At 36.0% G+C, this 12,877-nt stretch overlaps 1 long non-coding RNA gene across 3 annotated transcripts in view; it reads right to left on the bottom strand.

The window, feature by feature from the left end:
- Positions 1–12,877, bottom strand: part of LOC126510809 (uncharacterized) — a 22,969-nt gene that overhangs the window by 4,439 nt on the left and 5,653 nt on the right. Inside the window, exons 2-5 of one of the 3 annotated variants that reach the window (XR_007594502.1) lie at positions 4,597–4,739; positions 3,731–3,820; positions 802–923; positions 141–272 (exon numbers count right to left, since the gene is read on the bottom strand). This is a non-coding gene — a long non-coding RNA (uncharacterized lncRNA). The remainder of the gene's footprint in view (positions 1–140; positions 273–801; positions 924–3,730; positions 3,821–4,596; positions 4,740–12,877) is intronic. The other 2 variants (XR_007594503.1, XR_007594504.1) reach the window with 2 other exon arrangements.

The raw sequence follows: 12,877 nt of genomic DNA, 5'->3' as shown, positions 1-12,877 counted from the left end.
TTCTCTCCCCATCCCCCCTTATCCCCAACCCACCCCACCCCCAAGATCTCAATTTTCTCCCCGGCATGTTTAAACAGTGGGTCTTCTTTCATCCCTTTCAAGAAAGAGTTATTAATTTTTATTTTATGTATGTGTCTTACCTGCATATGTAGTTGTGCACTATATGCATGCCTTGTGTCTGTAGAAGTTTGAAGAAGGTACCACATACATGGGAACTGGAGTTAGATTGTTGTGAGTCAACATGTGGGTGCTTGAGATTAAACTTAGGTCCTCTGAAAGAGCAACAAATGATCCAAGGGCTGAGACATCTTTTCAGCCTCTCTTCCTTTAAAATTTAAATTATTCTGTAGTGTATGTTGAAAGCATCAAGTGACATATGATTCCATGATTCTAATCAAACCTCTCCCAGTATGAAGTATTTTGTGTTTTCATTAATGTATATTACTTCTATAATTGTAAAATACATAAAACAATTATGTTATTTGATTTTGGTTCTGTCATGTAGCTACTCTGTCCCTGCACCCATCAAATGCTTGCAAAAACCTAACCCTAGTGTTTATTAAATCTGAGTCTATATTGTCCAGCATAACATTATCTTTTGTTAGAAGATTCAAATAATACATTGTATTCATTCTTCATCTGATTTAGGGTACTTCTGTCATGTGAACTATCAGAAACTTGAAATATTTCTTTATCCAATTACCGAATTATCTTGTATCATGAATAATAAAAACCCAGAGACAGATGTTGGGGTTCATCCTGAAAATCAGAAAAGAAAAACAGCCAGTCACTGGCTCTTACCACTGCCTCAGCTGTCCTGCCTCCATGAATCCTCAGAATGAGACTAAGTTGAGATCTGTCTCCCCGTCTTATATTCCTCTTTAGCGTTGGGATTGAAGGCATGCGCCACTACCATCAGGCCTCTATGGAGAAATAGTGAGGTTTGTGGGATTAAAGGAATGTATGGGATTAAAGGAATGTACCACTATTGTCTGTATGGCTGACCAGTGTGGCTGTTTTACTCTCTGATACCCAGGCAAGCTTATTTATTAAAATATAAATGAAATATCAATACATCTTGTGCCAAAAATCCCATATAGAATTTGAGTTTCACAGTAACACAACATTATACATTTTTTTTTCTTTTAAAAAATGATTAATTCAATACATATTAATACCTGTATATATTTATATATTAAAACATGTAACACACTTTAAGCAAATCCACCCTGCTTTCCTTCCCCCTTTCATTGTTGTTGTTTAATCCCCTCTAAGACACTGCTGTATGTGCATGAATCAGAAGATCTACTAGCCTTTTCGGAACCACATTCTTGAAGGAAACTGATGTTCCTTCCCCAAAAGCTCCTAAGATTAGGATGGGGATTTGTGAAACTGTCACCCCCCCCCCGCGCATTGTGCTGGGATTTGGGACAGACTGATATTGTCTAAGTCTTGTGCATTGTGGATGCAGCTCCATGTGCTGTGAGTGCATATGTGCAGCTGGGATGTCATAGCCACTAATTATTTCATTACAGATGTCTACCCGCTCTGGTTCCTACAGTCTTTCTGCTCCTTGGATCCTTAACCATTAGGGAGAGAGGGTGTGATGTAGATGTCCCATCTGGAGCTGAGCACTCTACGGTCTCTTATTCTTTACACATTGACTTGTTGTGGGTCTCTGTTATCAATCAACTGCCATGACAAAGAAACTTCCCTGAATGATGAGAGATGCCCTAATATGTAACTATGAAGATAACAATGTAGGGAGAAGTTTATAACTATATTCAGGTGGCAGGATAATAGTATTAGGTTCTCGCTTGGGGCCTATGAGCTAGCGAGCCATTGTTTTGGAGGCCAGTTAGTGCCAGGCATAAAAATCTATTTTATTAGGAGAGTTTTAAATCCAATTCAAAAGTTGTTGAGTATGCCCATCACATTTATGTCGATGTTGCACCAGTAAGCATGTCTTTAGAGACCACTAGCTTTCAGGGCTCACAACTGGGTAACACTATTGATTGTTCATCTCTCCTATTAGTATGCATAGTACTTTCCAGCACTCTGTAAGCTCGCCATTAGAAATGAAGTTTCCAGGCTAGTGCCAGTTTGATTTTTTTCCACATTATATACAGGAAATATCTAACAGGCTGGGACATATGGTGAGTTTACAAACCATGAGTCATAGGACTTAATGTCATTTGAGTTCATTATGGGATCCTATAATCTGTTGAGATTTCAGGATATAGTTTTACTATCTCATCTCAACATGCCCACAACATAAATTTTATTTTCTAACATGTCCACAACATGGATTTTATTTTCTATCTGTAAATCACTTAAATAGTGTTGCAATTTTTAGATAAATCCAAGAAAGTCTCTGGAACCATGAGGGTGTATGTGAAAATCTGTGTTGTACAGATGCCAGACTTTTTACAGCTTACTTTTTACAGCTTACTCAGGCAGTTTGAGTTATTCACTGTCAGAAAACAGTATTTAAAAACTTGCAAAGTTTTAATTGTGTTTGTCAGTCTGTTTTGTGTGTGTGTGTGTGTGTGTGTGTGTGTGTGTGTGTGTGTGTAAGTGCAGGTGCCCATGAAGGCTAAAAGTGTTGGCTCCAGGTTCCCCTTCAGCTGGAATTACAGGTGCTTGTGAGTCACTGAACATGGAAGCTGGGAGTGAAACTCAGCCATATGTACTATCAAGAGCAAAATTCTTCTCGTGCTCAGAGCAGCTGCAGGCACTCAGATCAGGGGGAAAAAAATTAAAAAAAAATAAAAGAGCAAAATTCTTTTTCTAGCCTCATAACATAATTGTTATTTTTATAAATATTTTATTATAGTATTTACATCTTAATGTAATCAATTCTTTTTAAAATATTAATTTTCTTTTGCATGAAATAATAAAGTTTTAAGGTGTGATAAAACCTTTTATTATTACCTAATTTCCAAAGTGGGTAGTTTTTGACAATCCAAGTGGATAAATTTTGTTTCAATAAATAATTCAATGGCTTTATTTTAAGACATACCTACTATTGAAGATTTCCAAATAAAAGTCATTTTGACCATGGATGTCATCCAAGTTCAAACTTCTTAATTCTAGACTTTAGACCTCATTACACTGTACTTAGGTAATTGAAGTCATTATGCTAACTCTAAGGGGGAAAAAAAAGTAAAACGCCATTATCTTGACATTTACCATGGCCAACTTTAAAGTAAAAAAAAGAAAGAAGAAAAAAAATGGCATGCATATGAAAATGAAATCATGACATTTAAGTGTTGATGAAGATATTCATAATAACTGTATTTTATAAACACTTTATGTATAGAGTCAATAGTGGCCAACGTAATTACAGCATTCGTTTCCAATGATGTCTTAAGATTGAAGATAATAATCCATCAACCTGTTTTTTGCCTCTAGGATTTGAAAGATAATTAGCTCCTTTAATTAAAGGCCAATGAGAGATTTGGAACAGGGAGCCCACACCAAAATTAAACAAATGATTAATTCAATGTGCTCATCAGCTTTGCTAAAGACAGAAAGCATAGCCTTGATTGCAATGAAGAGTACAAAAATAAAAGAGTATGTCAAAAGCTTTGGCTTGCTGTTTATCATCCTTTCTTGTGAATACATTACTGCCCAGATAGAAGCCCAATTTCTGATGCTTCAACTTTCTTCTGATTTACTTTACAATGAGGCAAAAAATCAGTATGAATTCAATTATAAAATGTCATACTTTAAAGACTGAATTCTGATCTTCTTCCTAGGTGACCTTATATGGCTTGCTGTTCTCAATCAATGCTGGACAGTGGGAGAACCAGAGCTCCTGGTCGAAAAAAAAAAAGGTTCATGAAAAAGGAATTAACACTGCACAGTCTACAGTTCTATGACATGGGCAGGCAATGGTCATTAAAGTTTGAGTTACAATGGTTTGTGTGTGAGATGGATTTGATGGTATGTAAATCAAGGAGCATCAAAATGAGAATAGTATATATCCAAGTTCTTTTCCTTTCCACAAATGACATTTGCATTTGTAAATGTAAATGGGCTTTCTGGATGTCAGCTACCCAGCTATGCTAAAGAGGAGGAATGACAGATGCAGCAGAAAAGGAGTAGGCAGGGAGTTCAGGTACTTGCTCCAGCAGCCTCGAGCTAAGTAAATGTGGGTGGTGGCAGATAGAATTTTAGTCTGCTGAACTGTATAAAAAGATCGTACAAGAGTTTGGAGAGCAGTGCAGGATACTTGGTCTGCCCAAGGTTTCTAAACATTTATCTCATCCGGAGCTCTGGTTACACTAGCATAGGATCAAGAAGGTTGCTCTCATTTTCATCATACTTTTTGATCCAATATGTTTCATATTTATGGGGAAAGCCACTCTCCGATGAAAAGATTTGAACATCACTATGCTGTTTAGCAGGGACTCCCAGGTTCGCTGCTCTGGGAGATTCTGATGGGTGAATCATTTGGCCAGTACCATGCTTGAGGCAATAAAGAAAAGGTAGCTACAAAAACAAATAGCTAAAAAAAAAAAAAAACCCTTGCTTCTCATGTCCTTATCACCAGATATTCAGACAAACAGTGTCATGAGTAGTTATACTTACTAAAGGTTTAATAAACGCTCTTTTGAGAATAATGCAATCACCTTGGCTCACTTTCACTTTGTGAATTCTCTTTAATAGCTCTTTATAATTTGGATAAAGTTTGTTTTATTTATAACCATTACTTCTGCCACTGTGTTAATAACCTGAAAGAAAAATCAAGATTTAGTTTAAGTTTGAGACTAACAATGGTTTGTCATTTAATCTAGAGGGAAGAGCCAACAATATTGTGATACCATATGCTAAAATCAACATTAAAGCTTGCCTATTTTAAAAAGACAATTATAAAATGCCAAACAAATTCTGGCATATGTCTTTGAAATATTATTCTAAAATAATCTAAAAATATCCTAGAAAATGGGTTGAGGATAAAGCTAATGATATGTTACTTTTATATTTTAAAACTTTTAAAAGACTTCAGTACTTCTTTGAGTGAGAAAGTAACTTTTTAATTTAATTTATGCAACACTGCACACACATTTCAAATGATAGTCAGATATATTTTCCAGAGATAGTACCATTTGTTTTCTATAGTCAAGAACTGAGTCAAATACCAAAGAACAGTTTATTAAAGAGAATTCCCCCATGAATTTGGTCAACACTGACTAAATAAAGGAATAGGTAAGACCCCTATCCCTTTAGAGTAGCTCTGATATAATGTAGGAGGTGGTGATCTTCTTCTCTGGAGAGTGAGAAACATGATGTTCAGGAACCAGCATACCTGGCAAGGGCCTCCTTGATGTCTACCCATGAAAAAGAAAAATTGCCCATCTGGAAATCCTCTGTAGCTTTCTCACGTGGTTGGTTGGATCCCAGATGCCCTGGGCAGAGCAGTAGGACACAGCACCTTGATCCCTGTGGCATCTCATCTGTATCAGTGAGCTTTTATTCCCATTTTATACTTAAATTCTTGAGACCCTATAACAGACTCATTTGGTTTCACGTAACAAAATAGTCTTTTGATATTGGAATGATCATCTATAACAAGTTCAGGACTTTTTGTATTTGTTCCCTAGACCTCAGTTTACAGCAAGTATCATGAAGCAAAATGAATTCCAGATTTAGCATTAGGCTTTATCTCACTTCCTAAAATATTATTTTACTCAAAACTACACAATATTGTTTTAAGAAATTTTTCAATATCACAGGATAATTGCTGCATCACTGTCCATTTTCGTTGCATAGAATGATAGTGTAGTTCATGTTAATGAGATTTTCAGTAATAATATGTATACATTACCTTTAAATAGAAAGGGAACACAAAGCTCAGTTTTGGAGGAAAGAAAGATAAAAGAGGCTATGAGTATGTGAGGGATTAAAGTACATTATCTGATTGTATGAAATATACTATATAACCCAATCTTGTGTTCAATGAATACATACCAATGGGACAAATAAAAGAAATATAAAATGTAAGTGTACACTTTATAAAGTATCTTGCTATTCACAGAATAAAGAACATTTTGATTAAAGTATCTTAAGTGATAAATATTTGTAGAAGATGGTTTTAGTTGGGATTACATTGAAGTTATTCATAGAACATTCTGTCCATCTGCCTGAGATATACATCACACATAGAGATTAGTCTGATTTCTAACAACTTGACTTATTTTACAATGGTATGAAATCACATATATTCAGGATAAATCATGATTTGAATTTTCATCACTTCTAGAGTTAGCCACATGCAGTAGCATGATGCTGTCTCTTGGGCAGTAGTAGTGACATTCAAGTCCCAGTGAGTCACAGGACTACGAGAAGAAATATCCATTGAGGTACTGCTCTGCTAAGCTATAATGTTCAATAGGTTAGATGTATTAAATGCCTTTTTCAAATATAATATTGTCAACTATGTTTGTTTGTTGTTCATTCCCTCACTGTCCCTAGTCCAGTTCCAGTGCCTGGGCCATGCATAGTTGTACACCTGCTTACCTACAGCCATGACATGGGCCTGTAAATGAACCACTGAATCACATGATAACCTGAAAGTCAAGCTCAAAGATTTCACTCCTGTTTGTTTTACTGTGAAAACTCCCCTCTTTAGTAAGTAATTCCTTGCCATTGTCTCTGTGTGAAACACCCTTAGACATGAAATAAATTTATAAACATTTTTAATTTAAGAAAATAAACAAAACAATAGCATAAGCTAAACTTGGATCTCTGCTGCTTGCCACTACAGCATACTCCATAACATGAAATCTCAGCATACCCCTTATTAGAGAGTGACTGGTAGGGACATCAATTTCCCACTGCAGTATTACTGTGAATCGGGGTGGCAGGGGACATGAGATCACACACACACACACACACACACACACACACACACACACACACACACCTTTTCACACCATGTTCCTGCTAAGTTGTTTTGCTTCAATAACCAATACTCTCAAAAGAAATGGCAACCAAACAGTGTTTTATGGACAGTTTCTGAGTTAGTAAATAAAAGCTTTTCAGTCTGGTATGGGGAGGTGAGCTGTTGGCATCAAAAGTCTCATCTGAATAGCTTAACCACTGGAGTGTAGCAGAAGGTCACCTCAAATGCAAGCCCACACCAGAGTCAATACAGAGTTGTTTTGTTCTGATGATCTTTGGTGCTCTTTCCAAGCCTCTGGGGATTCTGTAAATTGTACATTGTTTGGTATCTCTCCATCATTCTCTGTAAATGACGGCATGAGAAATGTCATGAAAATGATGCCTCATATTTGGGTGACTGGATGATCTTAAAAATAGCAGGAAGTCTTTCATGTAGGCATATCTGGCTCCAACTTACAGTTCATAAGCACCACTGAATGTCATTTCCCATATAACACTAACTTATTTTCACAGTGTCTTTCTCTCTTTTTTTTTTTTTTTTTTTTTGGACTCACTTGAAAACACCAATGGAAATTACAAAGAGAGGGGCCTGGACTTATGAAGGAGTAGAACAAACACTGTATCTAAGCAACGGTAAGGTAGTAGGTTCACATATATAAACATCATGGAGGAAATGATTATGGTTCATTGAGAATCGTGAGACATGTTTTGTATGCCAGATATTCCAGAGAAGTATGAGTTCAGGTGAGTATGCCCTCTCTCCCCCACTAGATTATTACCTCTATGAAGTCAGGGGCCTTGGTTCATTTATTCCGGTGTCTCTAGCATTTGGCACAGTGCTTGGCATAGAGAATATAGCTAATTCACAGTGTAATAGCTCAAGAAATGAAGAATTTGAAAGAAGTGACTGAAAAGCACAATTGTATTGGAGCTTCTCATGGGCATTAGTTATTTCAGGAAACATCATGCTTTGGTGAAATTAAAATACAGTAATATAGCATAGAAAATGTGTGCATAGAAAATTGAACTTTTCCTATGAGCAATGCAAGGATACCTTTGAACACATTATTTCCTTAGATCTTGTTGAGGCTATAGGAGTGGGACGGGAATGAAGATTCAGATGGGTACTGTATAGTTGTTTGTATGTCGAGATGTGTATTCTTAACTATAGATCTGCAAAGTAAGCCCTCCCTTCTTAGACATGTTGAGGGATGTGGCCTGCCATGCATAGGATGCTTTTGGTCAGTAGGGGGAGCTGTGATCTAGTACATGGTATAACCTCTGTTGTTATACCACTTCTACAACTCATAAACATTTTCTGTAATGTAACATGATACAACATTAACTCAAAAAAAAAAAAACTTAGTAGCCCTCCTTTACACAGATAATAAAAGGACTGAGAAAGACATCAGAGGAACATCACCTTTCATAATAGCCACAAATAGCATAAAATACCTTGGAGTAACTCTAACCAAACAATTGGAAGACCAATATGACAAGAACTTCAAATCTTTGAAGAAATTGAAGAAGACACTAGAAAGTAGAAAGATCTCCCATGCTCTTGGGTAGGTAGAATTAATATAGCAAAAATGGCAATCTTGACAGAAGCAATTAACAGATTTAATGCTATGCCCATCAAAATTCCAGCAATTTTTTTTCACAGACCTCAAAAGAATGGTACTCAACTTCATATGGAAAAGTAAAAAACCCAGTATAGTCAAAACAATCCGGTTCAATAAAAGAACTTCTGGAGGCACCACAATCCCTGACTTCAAAATCTACTACAGAGCTACAGTAGTAGAAAACAGGCTGGTATTGGCATAAAAGCAAACAAGATGACCAATAGAACCTAATCAAATACCTATATAGTAATCCACAAACCTATGAACACCTGATTTTTGACAAAGGAGAAAAAAAATTAAAATGGAAAAGAGAAAGCCTATTTAACAAATGGTGCTGGCATAACTGGATATCAACATGTAGCAGAATGAAAATAGATCCATATTTACCACCATGCACAAAACTCAAGTCTAAATGGATCAAAGACCTCTACATAAATCCAGTTCCACTGAACCTCATAGAATAGAAGGTGGGAAGTACATTTGAACACATTGGCACAGGAGACCACATCCTAAATATAACCCCAGTAGCACATACACTGGGAGAATCAAATAATAAATGGAACCTCGTGAAACTGAAAAGCTTCTGTAAAGTAAATGCCATGGTCAACAAGAAAAAACAACAGCCTACAGAATAGGAAAAGATCTTCACCAACTCCATATCAGACAGAGGTTTGATCTCCAAAATATACAAAGAACTCAAGAAATTGGTTATCAAAAGAACAAATAATCCAATTAAAAAATGGAGTGCAGACCTAAACAGAGAACTCTAAACATAAAATGGTTGAAAGACACTGAAGGAAGTGCTCAACATCCTTAGTTATCAGAGAAATGCAATCAAAACAACTCTGAGATTCCATCTTACACCTGTAAGAATGGCGAAGATCAAAAACACGGATGACAACTTATGCTGGAGAGGTTGTGGGGTAAAGGGAATACTCCTCCATTGTTGGTGGGATGCAAGCTGGTACAGCCCCTTTGGATATCAGTATGGAGATTTCACAGAAAATTAGGAAACAACCTTCCTCAAGACCCAGTAATTCCACTTTTGGGTATATATCCAAAGGATGCTCAATAATACCACAAGGATATGTGCTCAGCTATGTTCATAGCAGAATTGTTTGTCATAGCCAGAACCTGGAAACAACCTAAATGCCCCTCGACCAAAGAATGGATAAGGAACTTGTGGTACATTTACACAATGAAGTACTACATAGCAGAAAAAAAATAATAACAACTTGAAATTTGCAGGCAAATGGATGGAGCTAGAAGACATCATTTTGAGTGAGGTAATCCATACCCAGAAATACAATTATCATATGTATTTAGTCATAAGTGGTTTTTAAACAGAAAGCAAAGAAAACCAGCCTACAAATCACAATTCCAGAGAACCTAAACAACAATAAGGACCCTAAGAGAGACATACATGGATCTAATCTATGTGGGAAGTAGAAAAATACAAGATCTCCTGAGTAAATTTGGAGCATGGGGACCAAGGGAAAGAGTTGAAGGAGACAGGAGAGAAAGGGAGGGAAGTAAAGAAAAATATAGCTCAACAAAATCTATTTAAAAAAAAAGAGTTAAACACTCCTTTATACCAGATTTACTTCTATTCTATCAATATGTCAGTTCTCACCACCTTTATGTTATCAGTATAGTATAAAAGAAAACTTACATTTTGAATCCTGTATGTTAAAGGGGGATTGGAACGTATTGTCTTACTTACTTTTCTATTGCTACGGTGATGAAACAGCATGAAGAAAGAGTTTATTGGGGACTTACAGTTTCAGAGAGTAAGTTTGTGACAGTCATGGTGGGGAACATGGCAGCAAGCAAACAGGCATAGTGCTGAAGCAGTAACTGAGAGCTTACATCCTTATGTGCAAGGAGGATATAAAGAGAGCTCACTGAGAATGACATGGGCTTTTGAAAGCCCTGCTGTCACACACTCCCTTCAACAAAGCCACACCTTCAAATCTTTCTCTAACTTCCACTAAATGGAGTCTGACCATTCAAATCTATGAGCCTTTAGGGGCCATTCTCCTTCAAACAACCACACATATTCCTCTTTACCTTAGAATTCTCAGAAAGAACGTAAATGTGCTATGTATCTTAGTCTTTAGTTTATTATCTAAGAGGATGTAAAGTTAATAAAACAGATATTATTTTGCACACAGTTTTTCTTTTTTTCTTTACCCAGTGCACCACCTTAAAAGACAAACAAAACAATCCTTCTGATTACTGTTGATGCCAAATCTATTCACAAAAGGCACTCCCAGATTTTCACCTTCAAGATGCAGGTCAGTACTATTGAAAAGAACACAGAGAAGGGATCAAGTTCTAACCTGAAACTAACCTTTCATGAGAGAAGTGAGAATAAATCTCACAGTGAAGAAGATAAAATCATTACCCTCGTTAATGATCACTCCATGTGGCCCAGGATGTTTGTGTTTTTCATGGAAGATGTTCATATTTATCAAACAAGAACAGACATGAATAGTGCCGGCACACCACAGGGAGCCGTTTCATGCTTGCTAAGTTAAGTATTCTTAAAAACTATAGTATTTCTTTGCACACACCTCAAGACATGTTTGGCTGGCAGGCAACATCGTTTACATTGCTCATTTATGTCTCTGTTGAGGTGAAAATCTTTTAATGTTTCAGATTTCCAACATCCATATGAAAACATGTAAGGCTTCAGACATGGGTGATGAAAGTCGAACTCATACTTGTAGAATTTATTTTTCAATGTTTTTGGAAATGATGATTACAAACTAACCTGGAATTCAGCTATAACTAGTAAAGTCCTTCACAATATGCCTTTGCTTACTAGAGAGGAGACAGTCTATTTTGAGACAAAAGCAACCTCATTGTTTTACATACAAATATATACCAAATTCTTAGATCAATAATTTTTTGTAAAATAAGTCAAAACAATAACGTAGAAGATCATAAATAAGAGGGCTAAGCTATGCCACAGAACTCTGTTACTTCCTCATTCATTAAGTGATTTCAACCTGGTATTAACTAGCTTGGTTGGCAATATTTGAGCACTAAGGATATAAACAAGAAAATGATAAAATATAGCACTCTGTAGAATATTTATATGTATCTGTCTTACTATTCTTTTGCTGTCAAGAGACACCATAATCACAGCAACTCTTATATAGGAAAACATTTCACTGAGGCTGACTTTAAGTTTCAGGGTCTTAATCTATTATCATCATGAAACAGTGCCACATATATGGAATTGGAACAGTATCTGAGACCTCTATCTGCAGGGAGAGAGAGAGAGAGAGAGAGAGAGAGAGAGAGAGAGAGAGAGAGAGAGAGAGAGAGAGAGAGGCTTTTAAAATTTCAAAACCAACCTCCCATGAAGATTGGACTTTCTCCAATGAAGTCATACCTTCTAGTCCTTCTATTTTTTTTTCTCAAAGAGTGCCACTCTCTATAGACTAAGCATTCAAACATATGAGGCCATGGAATGACAAAATTAAATATAGACTTACACAAATGCATCACTGTCTCCTCTGAGCCTCCTTCTTAGGTTCAATCTGTGGCTATGTCATCCTGTTTCTTTGTTATGAGCTATAAAAATAAAGCTAGTTCTTGCAACTAGAATATAAATGAGCAGGCCCCTTTTAATATTGAAAGGGAAAGGGAGCAATAAAGATGCTAGGTGTGATGATGTAATCCCCCCAGAACATATTCATTAAATAGTGTAAATAAAGCATATTTGAAAAGATGAACAATCTCAAAATAAATGTGGTAACCTGTGTAGGCCACAGGGTAAGATCTTGTCAGGAAAAAAAAGTAATAATAATAATAAAGTAATGTTAATCTATTGTTATTTTGTTTTTTTTCCAGTTAGTGTTGAAAAGCATGTCTTATTAGCTATATTTTTCTAAAAATTTAAATATTTCATGAAATTTTTGATTGTACAAGAATATTTTTAGCTTCCTAGACTTTCTTGTTTTTCCATAGGAAGTTAAGTATTGTTCTTTCAAGGTCTGTAAAGAATTGTACTGGAATTTTATTGGGGATTGCATTTAATCTGTAGATTGCTTTTGGTAAGACTGCCATTATTTTCTATTAATTCTGCCAATCCACAAGCATGGGAAATCTTTTCATCTTCTGATGTCTTTTTCAATTTTTTTCTTCAAAGACTTGAACTTCTTTGGTTTGCTTGTGGGACACCTAATAATGGGAGTAGGGGTTGTTCCTAACATTTTGGCTGACTTTGGGGAATCTTCTGCTCATACTGGGTTACTTTTCCCAGTCTTTTTTTTTTTTTACTTTTTTTAAATTTATTTATTTATTTTTAATTTATTAAAGATTTCTGTCTCTTC

The sequence above is a fragment of the Alexandromys fortis genome, unplaced genomic scaffold (assembly GCF_014885135.2).
Source record: "Alexandromys fortis isolate MF-2015 unplaced genomic scaffold, M_Fortis_MF-2015_v1.1 scaffold_10, whole genome shotgun sequence".
NCBI classification, from domain to species: Eukaryota; Metazoa; Chordata; class Mammalia; order Rodentia; family Cricetidae; genus Alexandromys; species Alexandromys fortis.
This window is presented reverse-complemented; position numbering and strand designations above follow the sequence as displayed.